This window comes from Calliphora vicina, chromosome 4 (genome assembly GCF_958450345.1).
Source record: "Calliphora vicina chromosome 4, idCalVici1.1, whole genome shotgun sequence".
NCBI lineage: Eukaryota > Metazoa > Arthropoda > Insecta > Diptera > Calliphoridae > Calliphora > Calliphora vicina.
This window is the reverse complement of record NC_088783.1, coordinates 73,413,355-73,428,605: the sequence shown is the minus strand read 5'-3', so window position 1 is coordinate 73,428,605 and position 15,251 is coordinate 73,413,355. Positions and strand designations below refer to the sequence as shown.

The window sequence follows — 15,251 nt, the reverse complement described above, 5'->3', positions numbered from 1 at the left end:
AACCTCGAAAAACTTGATGTTTTTAAAGAAAACTATTTTAAAGATAAATAATGCTTTGTTTGTTGTTGTAATGCTCTAAGATTTAATATGTATAAAATATCATGTTGTTGTAATTTTGTTTTTGTTGTTGTTTTTGAATCAGCAACAAGCAGACTTAAAATAAACTGATTGAATGTGAGATCGTGATAGTTTCTGTTTATATGCGTGTGTGAATTGGCATCAGTGTTGAGATGAGTGTAATTGCGTAAACGAATCGACATAGCTCTGCTGGACATCAATACTCACTGTAAATAATATATGGCAAATCTTTTTATCAGTTCAGTTAGAAAATTCAAAACAAAAACTTCTAAAATATTTATTGAATTTCTACTAAAATGTAGTAGCAAATCTATCGAGTAAAATTCACAATAATTTTACTAACATTACACCCAGTTCCCAGCTGGTCAGCATCTGATATCATAAGACTTCTAACAATTAAAATTACTTACAACTAATCTACCAAATCTAACTGACAACATACAAATTGGAATTCAAAAAGTTTTTCTGAACACACACAAAACTTTTTTGACACTTTTTCGTAAATTCAGCATAATTCTAATAAACCACAAAGTACCACAAAAAAACGAAACCCCAAATGTTTACATTTATTTTATAATCATACTCTTACTTATATATAAATAAAACTGAACCAAATCTTTAATTTAAATGGGATTAAAATGACAATTGTAATTATTTTAAGTCTTATAAATATTTTACATGATTCATAGCACTGTTTCTTTTTGGCTATTTACCACCACCATTTTTGTTTTCTTTTAATCTCACAAAATTTTCCCAAAATTGTGGCCACCAAAAATCTTCAAGATTGATTAAAACAATTTCATTTATTTTGCATATACTTAATGTAGTAACTTAAAAGTGTATTTATTATGGCTCATGCTTGCCAGTAAGTAAACGAAACGCAGACGTTAAAGTAAATAAGTATACTTTTGAATAATAGTGAATCATAAATCTTATTTTTGGATAAAATAACCATAAACAAAATAACTATAAAATATTACTACTTTTTTATGCAGTAGCAATTCTGTCTTATATCTTTCCGGCTTTTGTTTTTTGGTACTCAGCAAAAACTTTAAATCATAGAAAAAAATAAACAACAACAAACGTAATGTTACAGAGAAACTCAAAGCACAGTGGATCTATATGTAAAATAAATGTTAAATTTTTAACAAATAAGGAAATTTACACAAGTATTGTTTTCATTAAATACTATTTGAAATTACATTATTTACATAATGTAAACCACGTAAAGATTTATACGTTTAGCCAATAAACATTTATCTACCAAATTAGCTTTAATTTTTCTAAAAAATCTTGTTTACATAAGGTAAACTATTATTTACATTGTGTAAACAATTACTATATCTTATTTTAATATAATTTTTTCTTCAAATTGACTAGTTTTCATTAACATTTTGAAAATTAAGCTATTTTTTTACATTGTGTAAAAATTCAAAAGTCAATTTTTAACATAATGTAAAATGTAGCTAATTCTTATTTAAAAAAAAAATGATTTCTTTGAAAGTTTATTGTTTTTTATTTAATTTACATTATTTACATATTGTAAATAACTAAAATAATATTTACATGATGTAAAAAAATAAATATTTTTGCTAGCAAAAAATTATCAACCTCAAATTAAATATTTGAAAATTACATTGTTTACATAATGGCAATTATGGTACCGTGAAATAACTCCCAAATGAAATAACTCCCCGCGAAAAAATTAAGTAATACCCAACAAATTTTTCATACAACTTAGGACTTATTTCATTATGAAACAACTCCTAACGCATAGGGAGTTATTTCATAATTTTTTGTTGGGAATTATTTCATAATGCAATAACTCCCAATGAAATTTTTGTTGGGTTTTATTTCATATTATTGTGGGAATTAGGAGTTATTTCACAGTATTGGGAGTTATTTCATATTTGTTGGGTTCTACTTTTGCATTGCAGGCCTTCGGCCGGGCGCTAAGGTTTTCTCTTCTGGGGTGTATCAAAAACTGGCTTTGCTCAGAAAAGTTTTTTGCATTGCCGGTCTTCTGCCTGGCACTAAGGTTTTCTCCTCTGGGGTGTATCAAAAACTGGCTTCGCTAAGAAGAGTTTTTGCATTGCAGGATTTCGGCCGGTCGAAAAGGTTTTCTCCTCTGGGGTGTATCAAAAACCGGTTTCGCTCAGATAGGATCCTTTTTACATCGTCGGCATTTGTTGGGTTGCAACGATTTCTTAATCTGGTACGAAATGAAAATCAGCTTTCAATGCAAAACTAATTTTCTGAGTGAAGCCAGTTTTTGACACATCCCAGAGGAGTAAAACTTTGCGCTACGCCATAGGCCCGCAATGCAAAAAATGTATGGTAAGCGAAGAATAATTTCACTTTTGAAGTTCCTTTTTTTAGATTACATAAATAAATTGCTTCGGATTGGGAATTATTTCATTTCTATTGGGATTTATTTCATTGGAAGTTATTTCGCTTTTTGGGAGTAATATTTTTAAAATTATGAAACCGCCTATTATTGGGAGTTATTTCATTTTACCCTTTGGTAGTTATTTCATTTTTGATGTGAATTATTTCATAGGGAGTTATTTCATTGGGAGTTATTTCATTTGAGAGCTATTTCACGATACCGGCAATTATTCCTCTTTTATATACACACTGTAAAATGTGTAATATATTTGTTACTAGACAACAACTTATCAAATATTTTATAATTTCTGCAACAAACTTAATAAATTCTATTGTTTACCTAATGTAAACAATTCCACCATTATTTACACAGTGCAGATTAAATTATTATTTACATAATGTAAATGGAATCAAAAAATTAGCTAGAAACCCAATAAAAATGTTCTTAAAATCTTGCTTTACTTCAAAATTTGTATAGATTTTATAAAAATTATTGATTTTACATTATTTACATCTTGCAAACTCTGAAGTATCTTGAATAAGAAAAACTGGATAGCAAAAGTTACACATATATACCTTTATACTTTATGAGTGGTGTAGGGAATATTTTTTGACTTGACCAATTCATTTCCACAATATCAGCTTGTTTAATATTAAGTAGTAGAATTTGTATTAAATGATCAAAAATACGTAAATTTATTCATATATTGTACAAATTCATTAAACATTAAAATATTGGAATAATACTCGGTATTTACAAATTTATCCACTTTTTCGGGAAATAGTCCCATTAACCTTTATGTCAATATCAGAACTGATTTACGCACGTCAACAGCAACATACCTGGGTATGTTCATACGTTTTGTATGGTGAATGGCTGCCGTTAGCATAAAAATGCTAATATCTAACTCGTTTGTTGGAATTTCTGTATTATTTTTTTTTTATTTTGTTAGAAATAGACAAAAAGTTCAAACATTTTATGATAACCAGTTTTACCCTTTTATTTAGACATTGTTTTTCGACAACAGTTGTGTAGGTATGACAAAAAATGCTTTTTATTGAGTTTTTGCAAATATAAAAATTTTTCAAATTAAAATAATTTTTTTATTTATTAATAGTTTTTAATGAAATTTTACAGTTATATAGACTTTTCTATTAGATATAGAAAATTAGAAACAAATTTTGAAATTTATAATCAGGAATCCCGTAATTCCCAAAAAAGTTTTGAAAAATCCCAAAAATGGGATTTTTTAGTTTTTTTGCTATAATATATCCACACCAGGAGCGGGGTTATTTATTTATTTTGATGTCGACTACGCGATTTGAGAATTTTTGCACTATAGTTGAATTTTACATAAAAAGTATGCGTTATTTAAATGGACCTGATCTCTGTATCAAGAATTTTTACTGTAAAGTTAGCCTTTCAAAAACTATAAATTCCTAATACATCATCTTTGAAATTTTTTAGATAACTTAAAAATAAAAAAAGTATTTTTTTCCCAAAAACTAGAGAAAAATAGCCTTTTTATTTTTTTTAAATTCAAATACATATAACTTTGGAGTCAGTCACGATTTTTAAATAACTCTTTTTTTGTTTGACATATACATATTGTTAGTCCAATAAAAGAAAAATGGAGAAAATCGGGATTTATTTGACCCAGCTGTTATCAAAAATTTTATCATTATATTTGCATGCGTTTTACTATGGATACTAGGGTATTCATTCGACTAATGATCGTTCGATTAATCGAATAATTTCTTACGAATAATTATTCGAACAATTTAAAAATGGCCATTTTCGAATAACGAATAATTCGAACAATTTTATGTAGAATAATCGAACAAAACGAATAATATTTAAATTAATTAAATTGCTTAAAATTTTTCATAATTTCAAATTTAAATAAGTAATAATGACTCACAAAAATTGTATTGTTTCTGAAATTCGACAAAAAACTAAACACAAAGGGACTTTCGATCACCGTAGATGAGTGTTCCGATAGCTCCTTCTATAAATATATAAATATTACTGCAACAAGTTACAATTCTAAAAACAAATCTTTCAAAATTTTTAACTAGGACTTGAACCAATGAAAATAAAAGGTACGGAATAAAATATTTGTTATTTAGCTGGCAAAATATTAGAAGAATCGCAATTAATAATCAAAATTTTTACTTACATTAAAGTGGAATTGAATGTGACGGAGAATGTGATTTTGAAACGGTCGTCGAAAGTGATATTGAGGATGACATTTATAATGATTACATTGAAATGGATGAAGGCCATGATCATAAAATATGTGTATATAAGTGATGTTATTAACCGCATACGTAAGTGTTGCAAAATATTTAATAAATCGAATGATAAACACAAATATTGCAAACAAACGTTTTGTTGCAAGAAAAGCATGGAGTTCGTCTTATACATGATTTTGAACATCGTTGAACATCTTTGTCTAACAGGGTAATAAACTTTCTGCGTATTTGTAAATGCGTCAATCATGCACTACCTGACTTAAAATTAGCCACGTTCACTGACAATGATATCAAACTTTGGACAGATTCCCTTTATTGTGTAATTCCCCAAGACCACTTTATTAAGCAAAGATTCGGCAACGTTGATAGAGCTTGATGTATAATACAATTTGTTATAAATAATTTAGAAATAGTGAATAATTAATTCACTAAAGAATTAGTTACTCAATTTAAAACCCGAATTAATAAACGACATAATAAGGTTCTTAATACGTTTATATTATACTTGAATTCAGGATCAATGTCCAACTAGTTCAAATTTTTTAAAGCATAGTTCCAAAACGGAAACTAAAGGGTTTGCTAGTCAATTCTTTTGTAGATTGTTCGGGAGTTAATCTGATAACAATATTTCTGTTGAAAATTTAATGATGGCTTTTGTTTTTGAATGTTTTTAACGTAATTTTTGGTTTTTCTAACAATAAAATATTAAAAAACCGACATCAAAACTTCATTCTTTCCTTTTTAAAAAAAAATTAAATTATTCGAATAATTCGATTAATTTTAAACGTGTGATCGAATTATTCGAAGAAGTTAAAATCTCTTATTCGAATTATTCGTTTTATTCGAATAAGAGAAAAATCGAATAATTCGAATACCCTAATGGATACCCAGGTATATATGCTGTTGACGTAAGGGTGCAACTTTGAAAATGGGATTTATCTTCCAAACAAGTGATCCTATCCTAACCAAACTTGGGACAATTGCGAAAAACAGTTCTGGCTAGGATATCAAGAAATTTCAAGTCGATCCGATTATCCAATTCAGAGCTACAACATTTTAAAAATGCAAAACATACCCAGGTATGTTTCCGTTGACATAAAGGTTAAAGATTTTATAGTCACCATTTTGGACGAGGTGATTCACCTATGCTTAAAATTGGATATGTCCTGTAACACCTATATTTGTGTTCTTTAATACTTTTTTACAATACCTTTCCACACCCCGAAGTTCTGGAGTGGCTTTGCCTCTCGTGGTACCAAATCCCAGCTTTGAGATTTTAGAACATGTATCCCAAAGTTGAAATTTTTATTAAAAATAGGTCAAATTCTGAAGGGCGTAGGGACGACATATTTGAAAAATAGGACTTGTCTTTTATACCAAAATCATCTCCGTAAAGATTACTTACAGAAATACATAAAATTGTTATATATTCTAAAAGAAAGTTTTTTTTTAATAAAAAAGAGTTAAGTCACCTCTTTGCCCAAATAACAGCAAAAATCTACTAGTTTTTGAATCCATAATTGATTTAGCTCTGAAATCTTTTGTATGTTAATATTAATTTAGTTTTTAAATTTCAATTATCAAACGACTATAGCTCGGATATTATAAGAGATAAATAGCACACACAACACCTAGCCGAGGGCTTTTCAAAAATATAAAAATCTTTGAAATCGGATGGGAATCAAAAAAATGGTACGTGTTTAAAAATGTTACATGTCTATAGTATCCTATTTTGAGCCCCTATAGTGCCGCCCCTGGAGCAGTTGTAGGGGACATTTTTATAACTTAGACTCGAATACTCCTTGACTACGCCCACGTCCCGATCGGACCAGCCGTTTAGAAATGGTAGATTTATTTCCAAAAAAATGTTGATTCTGCCCCACTGAGTAATGTCGTATGCAAAAGTGACAAGTCCATGGTTTTCTCAAAACTGCAGAATTATTATCACATTCAAATAGAATTGAGTAAATCTACTCCTACTACGCCCAACTTGCTTTAATTAATGGCCTATTAATTTATTTTTAACCAGGACACTTTTAACCTTCAATCCAGCTCACCATCCAGGACAAATATTTTGAGAAACGGTATCATAGAATGACTTAAACTTTTATTTTAGTTGGGAACATCCAAAAAATTTTTAGGGCCATCCTAATATGTTTCTACACACAAAATATTTATACAATATTATATTTGGTAATTTAATAAAGGATATTAAAAGAAAATATATGTATGGGTTTGTTGTGACTTTTATAGTTTTCCTATACATATAAATGTTAGTAAGTTGTATAAAATAAATGTATGTTTCTAGTTTTCAATGGGGGTTTTTTCATATAAAATATATATTTCCATTGTATTTATTTAACTCCCGACCTGACCATTAATTTTCACATATATAAACACATGCAAACATTTCAATATTTGTATAAATAAATCCCAGCAGTTCTAAGAGACTGTACAGAACTAGTGATTTTACCTATCATTTAGGGTGACAAGTAGTTACATAACTAGCTACATTACTAGGTATTTTAACACGAGAATTTCCTAAGCAGGGGACCAGTTGACCCTATTTGTTTATAATGGGACTGTCTGATAGCTGGTGCAAAGTCATCAACGCATTAACTTCATCAACCGGTTACATAGAGTCAGTTACCTTATTAGCTAGCTGACTGGTTACTTCAACTGCTACATAACTAGCTATTTTAATATGTACGGGTGCTAATTGACCTTAAATAGTCAGTTAAAAGTACACCTCAAAGACAATGGACTGTTTGTAAACAAACCTTCCTCCGACAGCTCTCCAATAGATTACTTCTGGTGGATAAAGAGCAGTACAAAATAAATTTTTAAAGTGACTACACTCTAGGTTACTTAGAGACAATAAAGTGACAATTGACTTCGCGCTAGATTACATGGGATGTCAGTATAAATAAAATAAACTGTATGAGAATTATATCAACACAATTTGTATAAAGCCAGTCTGCACGAATTACTCACAAAAAAGTGCAGTACAAAATAAACGTTGAAAGGCACTACACAATTGACTTCATGGGATATATAAAGTAACAAATAGACCTCTCTGAACTACAAAGAGCACAAATGACCCAAAATATATAAATTGGAGTTAGCCTAGTGATCAGTAATTTGTTACAATTCCTTTCTATAAGGGATACATTGACTACTTGCTTAACTGCCGGGATGTATGAGTAATATAATATGGCAACATTTATACTAAATCTATACATATGTTTTATTTATTTCTCCATTTTTTTCCTGTCTATTATTTGTATTTTTTATATATATTTTTATATATTTCTGCGTTAAATAAGCCAACAACAATACAAATCCAATGACAGCAAAAAAAGAATAAAAAACGAAGAAAAAACTTTCAAATCAGATAAACGCTTTTAAAGGTTGTTTTTTTTCTCTATGTATGTTGTTTTTATACAATTTTGTGTGTAAATAATGTTTTTGTTGTTATTTAACCATAGAATAAGATTTACATTTCAAGAGGCAGGAGTTTTATTATGGAGGAGGTTAGTAATACTTATACGAATAATATCGAATTTCAGTTTATTCTTAAACTTGAAGACATGTGGGGGAGGAGTGGAGGAGATAAAAGGAAAATACATGTCAAATCCATGTACAACTAATACACAAATAGACAAACAAACAAATAATCAACTTAAATTTTGTGACTTCATATGAAGATGTTGTTGTATAACAATAAAACAACAACAACAATCATAATAATAAGTTGAGAAAAAAAAAAAACAAAAATAACAAAAGTATTAAAAAACAAATGCAAATATGTTGTATACTATATTTATATACATATGTTGTTGTATAAACATGTTATTGTTGGCGTAACTCAAAAACATTTACATTTTAGCATAAAATCTTAACTGCTGAAAATTCTTTCTTTAAAAATAGAAAAAATTTTAAGCAGAAAACCCTTTAGGAAAAATTGCATATATAATCATTCCAAGAAATTCGTATATTCTTTCCGTATCTTTAAATAATTTCATTTATATAATCTAAAAAGTTCAATGGCTTCGCAGGTTGTAAGTTCTACATAACCTCTACCCATAATCAGAAACAATATTTCGATTGAATTTCTTTTACACGTTTTTCGGGTTATAATTAAAAACATGGTTTAGTACAACAAATAAAGAAATTCATGAAACAATAATATATTACCAGCAAAAACTTATTCTGTTTTACTTTAAAATGTAACTGCAAAACAAGTGTTATATTCGTGCCGAATCTTTTATACCCACCATCCAATATATGACAATCAAATATTTTTCTGTTATAGGGATTATATGTGGATAGGATCAATTACGGACCGAGCCTCATAAAAGTTGGTACAAAGATTTATGTTCAAATAAAACTTTTTTTTGTCGAATTTCATCACAATATTACAATTGAATGTTCAAATCATTTTCTGAGGGGGACTTATATGGGGACTTGGGACTAATATTGCGCGATTTTCGCCACACTTTAAAGTTAAATTCAGAGCACTTAGAACTAATTTGTGCAAAATTTTATCAATATTGCAGAATAATTTGTATTAAATTAAATAAATTTCAAAACGTTTAATATAAAACTTCTAAAAAATACATAAATTTATTAAAATATTGTACAAATTCATATAACATAGAAATATTGGCATTACAAATTTATCGACTTTTTCGGGAAAAAGTTATATAGTTGCTTTCGTTACCTTTTTGAAACAGGATGTCCACTTACGCTTAAAATCGGACATATCCAGGGATACCTTTCCTGTGTTATTTTATTAGTTTTTTACAAGAGCCAAATATCTTTCCACAGGTAGAAGTTCTGGACAGTTGGGTGGATGTTTGAATACCACTCAAGGGCATTTTTCCATAGTGGTATGATGCCAAATAGTACCAGAAATATTAATGCACTCTGTGGTGTTTTAAGATAGATAAAAGCCGTTCTATGTAAATATATAAACTCTGTAATATATATTTCTGTGTTTATCGTTTCTGATGTCACAAATGATTAGCTTTTGCCGCAACTACAAAGGGCTTGCCACACAAGCAACTTCTTGGGGAATTTTGTTTGTTTTTTTGTCCGGTATTGTTCTTGTACATTATCTCGTTCATCAGTTACATAAAAATCTTGACCAGGAAGTTGTGAAAAGTCTGCCAGTACATAAGTTTCATCATTTATCACACAACAGGTGTATTTTTTATAAAATTCGACCTAAATTTTCTCGCTCGATCTTATGCTTCTAAGTTCTTTACTGCATTGCAATCTCGAACGTTCTAAACTTTATACTTTATATTTCTACCCAGCATTAGCTTTGCCTCTGCTCACAAAAGGATCAGAGCATTTAAATTTACGAACTGTTTTTCTGATAGAAGTGTTCGGTGCTCTTCGAAAGAGTTGTTCGACTTCTTTTGCCTTACCAATATCCGTTTTTTTTCTTCTTGATCTAGGTTTTCTTTCAATGTTCAAGTCATCCTCATACTGTTTAATGGCTTTTAAAACAGTGTGGCGATGAACCTTCAGATCTTTTGCTATTTTCCATTTAGAAAAGATAATATCTTAATAATTTGATAATAATTTGTTGAAACAAGGATAAGTTTTGAATGGAATAATGTGTATAAGTTTTTTCTGACTTAGTCTTTTCTCTAACGTTAAAAAGTGAACTGAGCTAGTTTTATCACTAAGCTTATGCTATAATTTTTACATGGCACATCGATGCTGCATATTATTTTGTGTTTTATATTTTTTTAAATCCAATCCAAGTATTACTTCCCTTCCTAATTGTTATTAGCAACTATTCAATAGTAAAAAAAGCAACTATTCAATAGTAAAATATTCCCACTGGCAGTATAAACCATAGAGAAATATACATAGAGTGGAAACTCTCCTGTCAAAAACCTAACTCAGTTGTAAAAAACCTAAGTGGAGAGAATGTATTAGTAAATAAAACTATGTGAAAATAAAAACATTCGTACGTGTGATTATTTTATGTTTGAGATTTTTTCTAGTTTCCGCTCTTGTTGTTTCTCTATGGTATAAACATTCACGCACCCTTACACCAAATCCAAACCTTTCAACTTTGAAAAACGTCAAAACAAGATCGCGAAATTTATTACAAACATACGCCATCATATTTGTATGTGTTAACCAATTTATAGTAACGCATGTGTATTAGGGTGGTTATGTTTTGTGAGAAAGCAAGAATATGGCAATTTTACGTAAATCAAGATATTTTTACCCAAAGATGAAGAACTGATATAGAACTAGACATTTAACTGGACATTTAACTAGACATTTAACTGTAGGCTCGTGATCTGGTTAGACCTCTGGATTCCTCTTTAGTTCTCCAAAATCATGACTAATAGGCCTCTTGTAGTTATCATGAGAGTATATATTATTCAAGTAACTGAAATTTGTAAAATAATTTAAGAAATTATGTATTTTTCATCTGTAAGTAGTACATAAAATAAAATATCGTCTAAACCCACATTTAATAGCTTAAATTATATAAATTTTAAGACCATATTCTTTGTCTATTTCAATGCTCATCATCAGTGTCACGTTCGTTATAATTATCAAAACAAATTCATCATCACTTTCAATATCACATTTTTTAATTGATTGGCATTATTTGTTTAAGCATCAATAACTGACAAATATATAGCGTGGTTAAGCAAATACAATCGGACCATTTATATACAGGCCCCTTTTAACCGAAATTATTATTTGTCGGATATCAGAAACAATATAAATTTTCAATCTCCTTCCAATCTCGTTTTCAATACAATTTAATATTTCAGCTTCTTTAGAAAGCATTTTTAGACCACGTGTGAGGTATTATTCATTAAATTTTAAAATTATAAAGAAATGTAAAAATAATATGAATTATAAAAATTATTTTTATTCATTTTATTGGATTGTTGTACATAAAATTATTAGAAAATGGCATTTTTTTAAATTATTCGAATGTTTATTCGCAAGAAATTGTTCGATTATTCGAATGGATATCTTGGTATTCACCAATGTGTCCAGAAGAGGGAATAAGATTGGTGGTGGCCTCTTCGTAGAATGCTACTGATATTCAAGTAGAAATTTTTACTATCAGACGTGCAGCTGAATGGCTAAAAGTTTTCCTTAATAGCAGGGATACACTCTATTTCAGGCTACCAAGCTATCAGACAATCGTAAATGGAACTGTGGGTATCTTCTCGATGCCTAGGTTATTTAAAGAATGGGGAATGTTTCTGAATGATATAGCGAGACATTATATTAATAGTAGGATACATGGGATACACTTTCTTTTAATCTACCTTCTATCAGAACAGCAGCTTTTTATCTTATTAAATGTCTGGTGATAAATGTATTCAAACTGAGGACAAATCAGTCCGCTTGCTAACCCATAAATGGTACAACCGATGAAATTTGCCATTCTAATCCACATTTAGTATTTATAGAATCGAAAACAAATTCACTAATTTTTTGGTATTTGAGATATAAATAACATTTTATGATTTTTTTGGTACCGATATCAGAAAATTTTATTTTTATATTTAAACGTAATATACAAAAATATTTTTAATTGGATTTTTTTCAAGATTTAATTTTAAAAATCAGTTTGACACAAAACTCGAAACTTCAAATAAAATGTGCACCAGTAAACATTTGGTTGTTATATGACGACAAAAAATTTAAAAAAAGTGCAAAATAATTGCCGCCTTAATACTCACATGTACGCAACGTAATCCAACAAACAACAATAACAAACAAAATTAGTTAAAATTATTGTTTTATCTACGTAAAATTTTGTTTTGCTGTCATTGTATATTATTAAGAAAAGTGTGAGTGTTTATATGGAAATGTAAGCTGGTAAAATGTTTAAAGTAAAACTGTATGTAAAAGTGTATGTGTTTTTGAATTTTGAAGAGATTGTTTATGCAAACTTAAATGACGTCACAATTTAGTTAACAAAACCATAACGAAATGATAACAACTACTACAACAACAGTAAAAACAGCAGCAACAACAAAGGAAACACAAAAACAGGAGGAAACATATTCGTAATCTGTTTCTGTCATCGTTGGGAAGAAGTAGTCATCGTCAACGTGTTATACTTGTACAAAATATATCTGAAAGTATATAATTTGGGAGCCCTTCAGCTATAACTAGTTCTACTACAACTGCTGCTGCTGCCACTTGTACTTATGCTTGCCAAACCACCTACCAACTTAAACACAACAACAGCAGAAACAAAAACCAAAAACAACAGGAGCATAACCCACAACCTTAACAATAACAACAACAGCAGGGTCTTGCTTTTAAACCTATAAAAACTTATACAAATTAAAAGCAGCTACACTAAAACCTCGAATAATCGAGGAAAAAAATTATTTTCTGTTTAGAATAAAAAAAATTATTCGAATAATCGAATAAATTAATTTTCAAGCTAAAATTTAAAAAGTAGATTTAATTGTATTCAGTTCTCAAGATTATAGCCTTTTCAAACTTACCTAACTAGAAAACTTTTTCGCAGTTCTAAAGAAAACGTGAGGAAATTTCTGTTTTGGCACAAATTCATATCAGGGTTATATTATTAAATATGGTTAACATTTAGTCTAGTCCCCGTAAAATGTATTCTCAGCCCCGATAGACTAGACCAACGAGTTCCGAACCTTTAATCTGAGGGTTGCGGGTTCAATTCCCGCCAGAGAATCTGGGTGTATCTGCACAAACACATCACAATTTGTGATTAACTCTTTTTTACTTATGAGTAAACAAAACAGTACTAAATCGTGGGATTTTCAGTAGATCAATTATATGAGGATCACTTAATAATTTAGTTTAGATTTACAGAGATAGCTGCTGGTGTAAGGCATAGTTCGTCAGTGTTTTATTATAATTTTATTACTTTTGTATTTTTCTTCATATTATTCGAATAATATTTTTTATTCGTTATTCGCTCATATAATCGAGGAAATTTCAAAAATTAATCCATTACTCGATTAATAAAAAAAACTATAAACTTTTATCCGATTAAAATTATACTCGAATAGTAGTTTGTTGTGCTCCTTCCAAATTTTTCTCTTAACTTTTCTACGGTCTTCATCTTTATCTTGTTTTTTTTTTTTTGGTTCGTTATTTTGGCAAAAACAGTCTGACAATACAAATTTTTAACAATAAAATTCTTTTGTGGTAGCTTCGTTCGTTGTCTGTTTGTTTGTATCATTTGCTCGTTGAGTTTTGTTTTCTGTTTTCTCTATTATTATTATTTTTTGGTATGAATTTTTCATTTCTTTTATTTGTATACAAAACTTTTTGCAGACTTTAATATACAAAAAAGAAAATGTTGTTCTTAAAATAGTATTGGGTGTGTTTTTTTTTTCTTCTTTTTTTTTGGGTATTCTTTTTTGCCACAGCAACAACAATATAAAAGAAATTACATGCTCACGCATATTATCACATATAAGTACATACATACATAGATTCAAACATATATATTTTGTTTACTCATACATATACCTAGAACTTGAATTTACATTCTCATATATGGGATATACTAGAATTTTTGTTTTATTTAGCTTTAACCAAAATAATATCACAAAAAGGTCCTTTTTGAGATAGCTCGGATTTTTATTATATTTTTTGCAAAAGAAAATGTTTCCATATGAAAGGTTTTTTATAGAAGCATCGAGAGATGAAGACAAATTTTTGAGCATGTTTGCGGCTTACCTTAATTATACCCTACACCACCATAATGGGGAGGTCAGGTTTGGTCGGCCAAAAATAATAGTTTAAGACCGACTTTACAGTATACCAATCAATTAAGAACAATGTCCATCTGTCCACCTGGTTGACTGTCCATGTAATCTTCTGAGCAAAGTTCAGTTCGCAGTTTTAAATAAAATTCTATAAAATTTACCCTTTGCCTAAGGACAAAGCCTGTTGAAACGGGTAAAAATCGGTACATTATTTTACCTAACCCCCATATAAATATCGTAAATGCTTGATCTATCAACACAAATTAAATTCCACAAATAAGTTCTATATACAAAAAAATCACAAATCTGAAAAAAAAGTATATGAAAAATTAAAACTTTTCCAAAAAATTCAATATGGACTTTCAAAAAAATAGCAAAAGATTTAAAGGTTTATCATCACACTGTTTCAAAACCCATGAAACACTATAAGAAAGACTTGAGAATTGAAAGAAAACCTGGATCAGGAAGAAAAAGGTCTAGAGGTTACTGGTAAGGCAAAATAAGTCGAACAACTCTTTCTAAGAGCACCATACACTACTATCAGAAAAGCACCTCTGATTCGTTTCGCAATGCTTGGTTGAAGTCATATAATGTTCAGAAAGTTCCAGATCACAATGCGTTAAAGAACGTAGACGCAAAAGAATGAGGGAAAAAATTAAGGTGACATTTTATTTAAAACAAGTAAGAGAGCTATATTCGGCTGTGCCGAATCTTATATATCCTCACCAAATTATACTTAAAAATATTTTTTTTAAATAT

At 29.1% G+C, this 15,251-nt stretch overlaps 1 protein-coding gene across 11 annotated transcripts in view; it reads left to right on the top strand.

The window, feature by feature from the left end:
• SK (small conductance calcium-activated potassium channel) overlaps positions 1 to 15,251 on the top strand; it is a 557,031-nt gene that overhangs the window by 323,271 nt on the left and 218,509 nt on the right. The gene's annotated exons all lie outside the window — the stretch shown is intronic.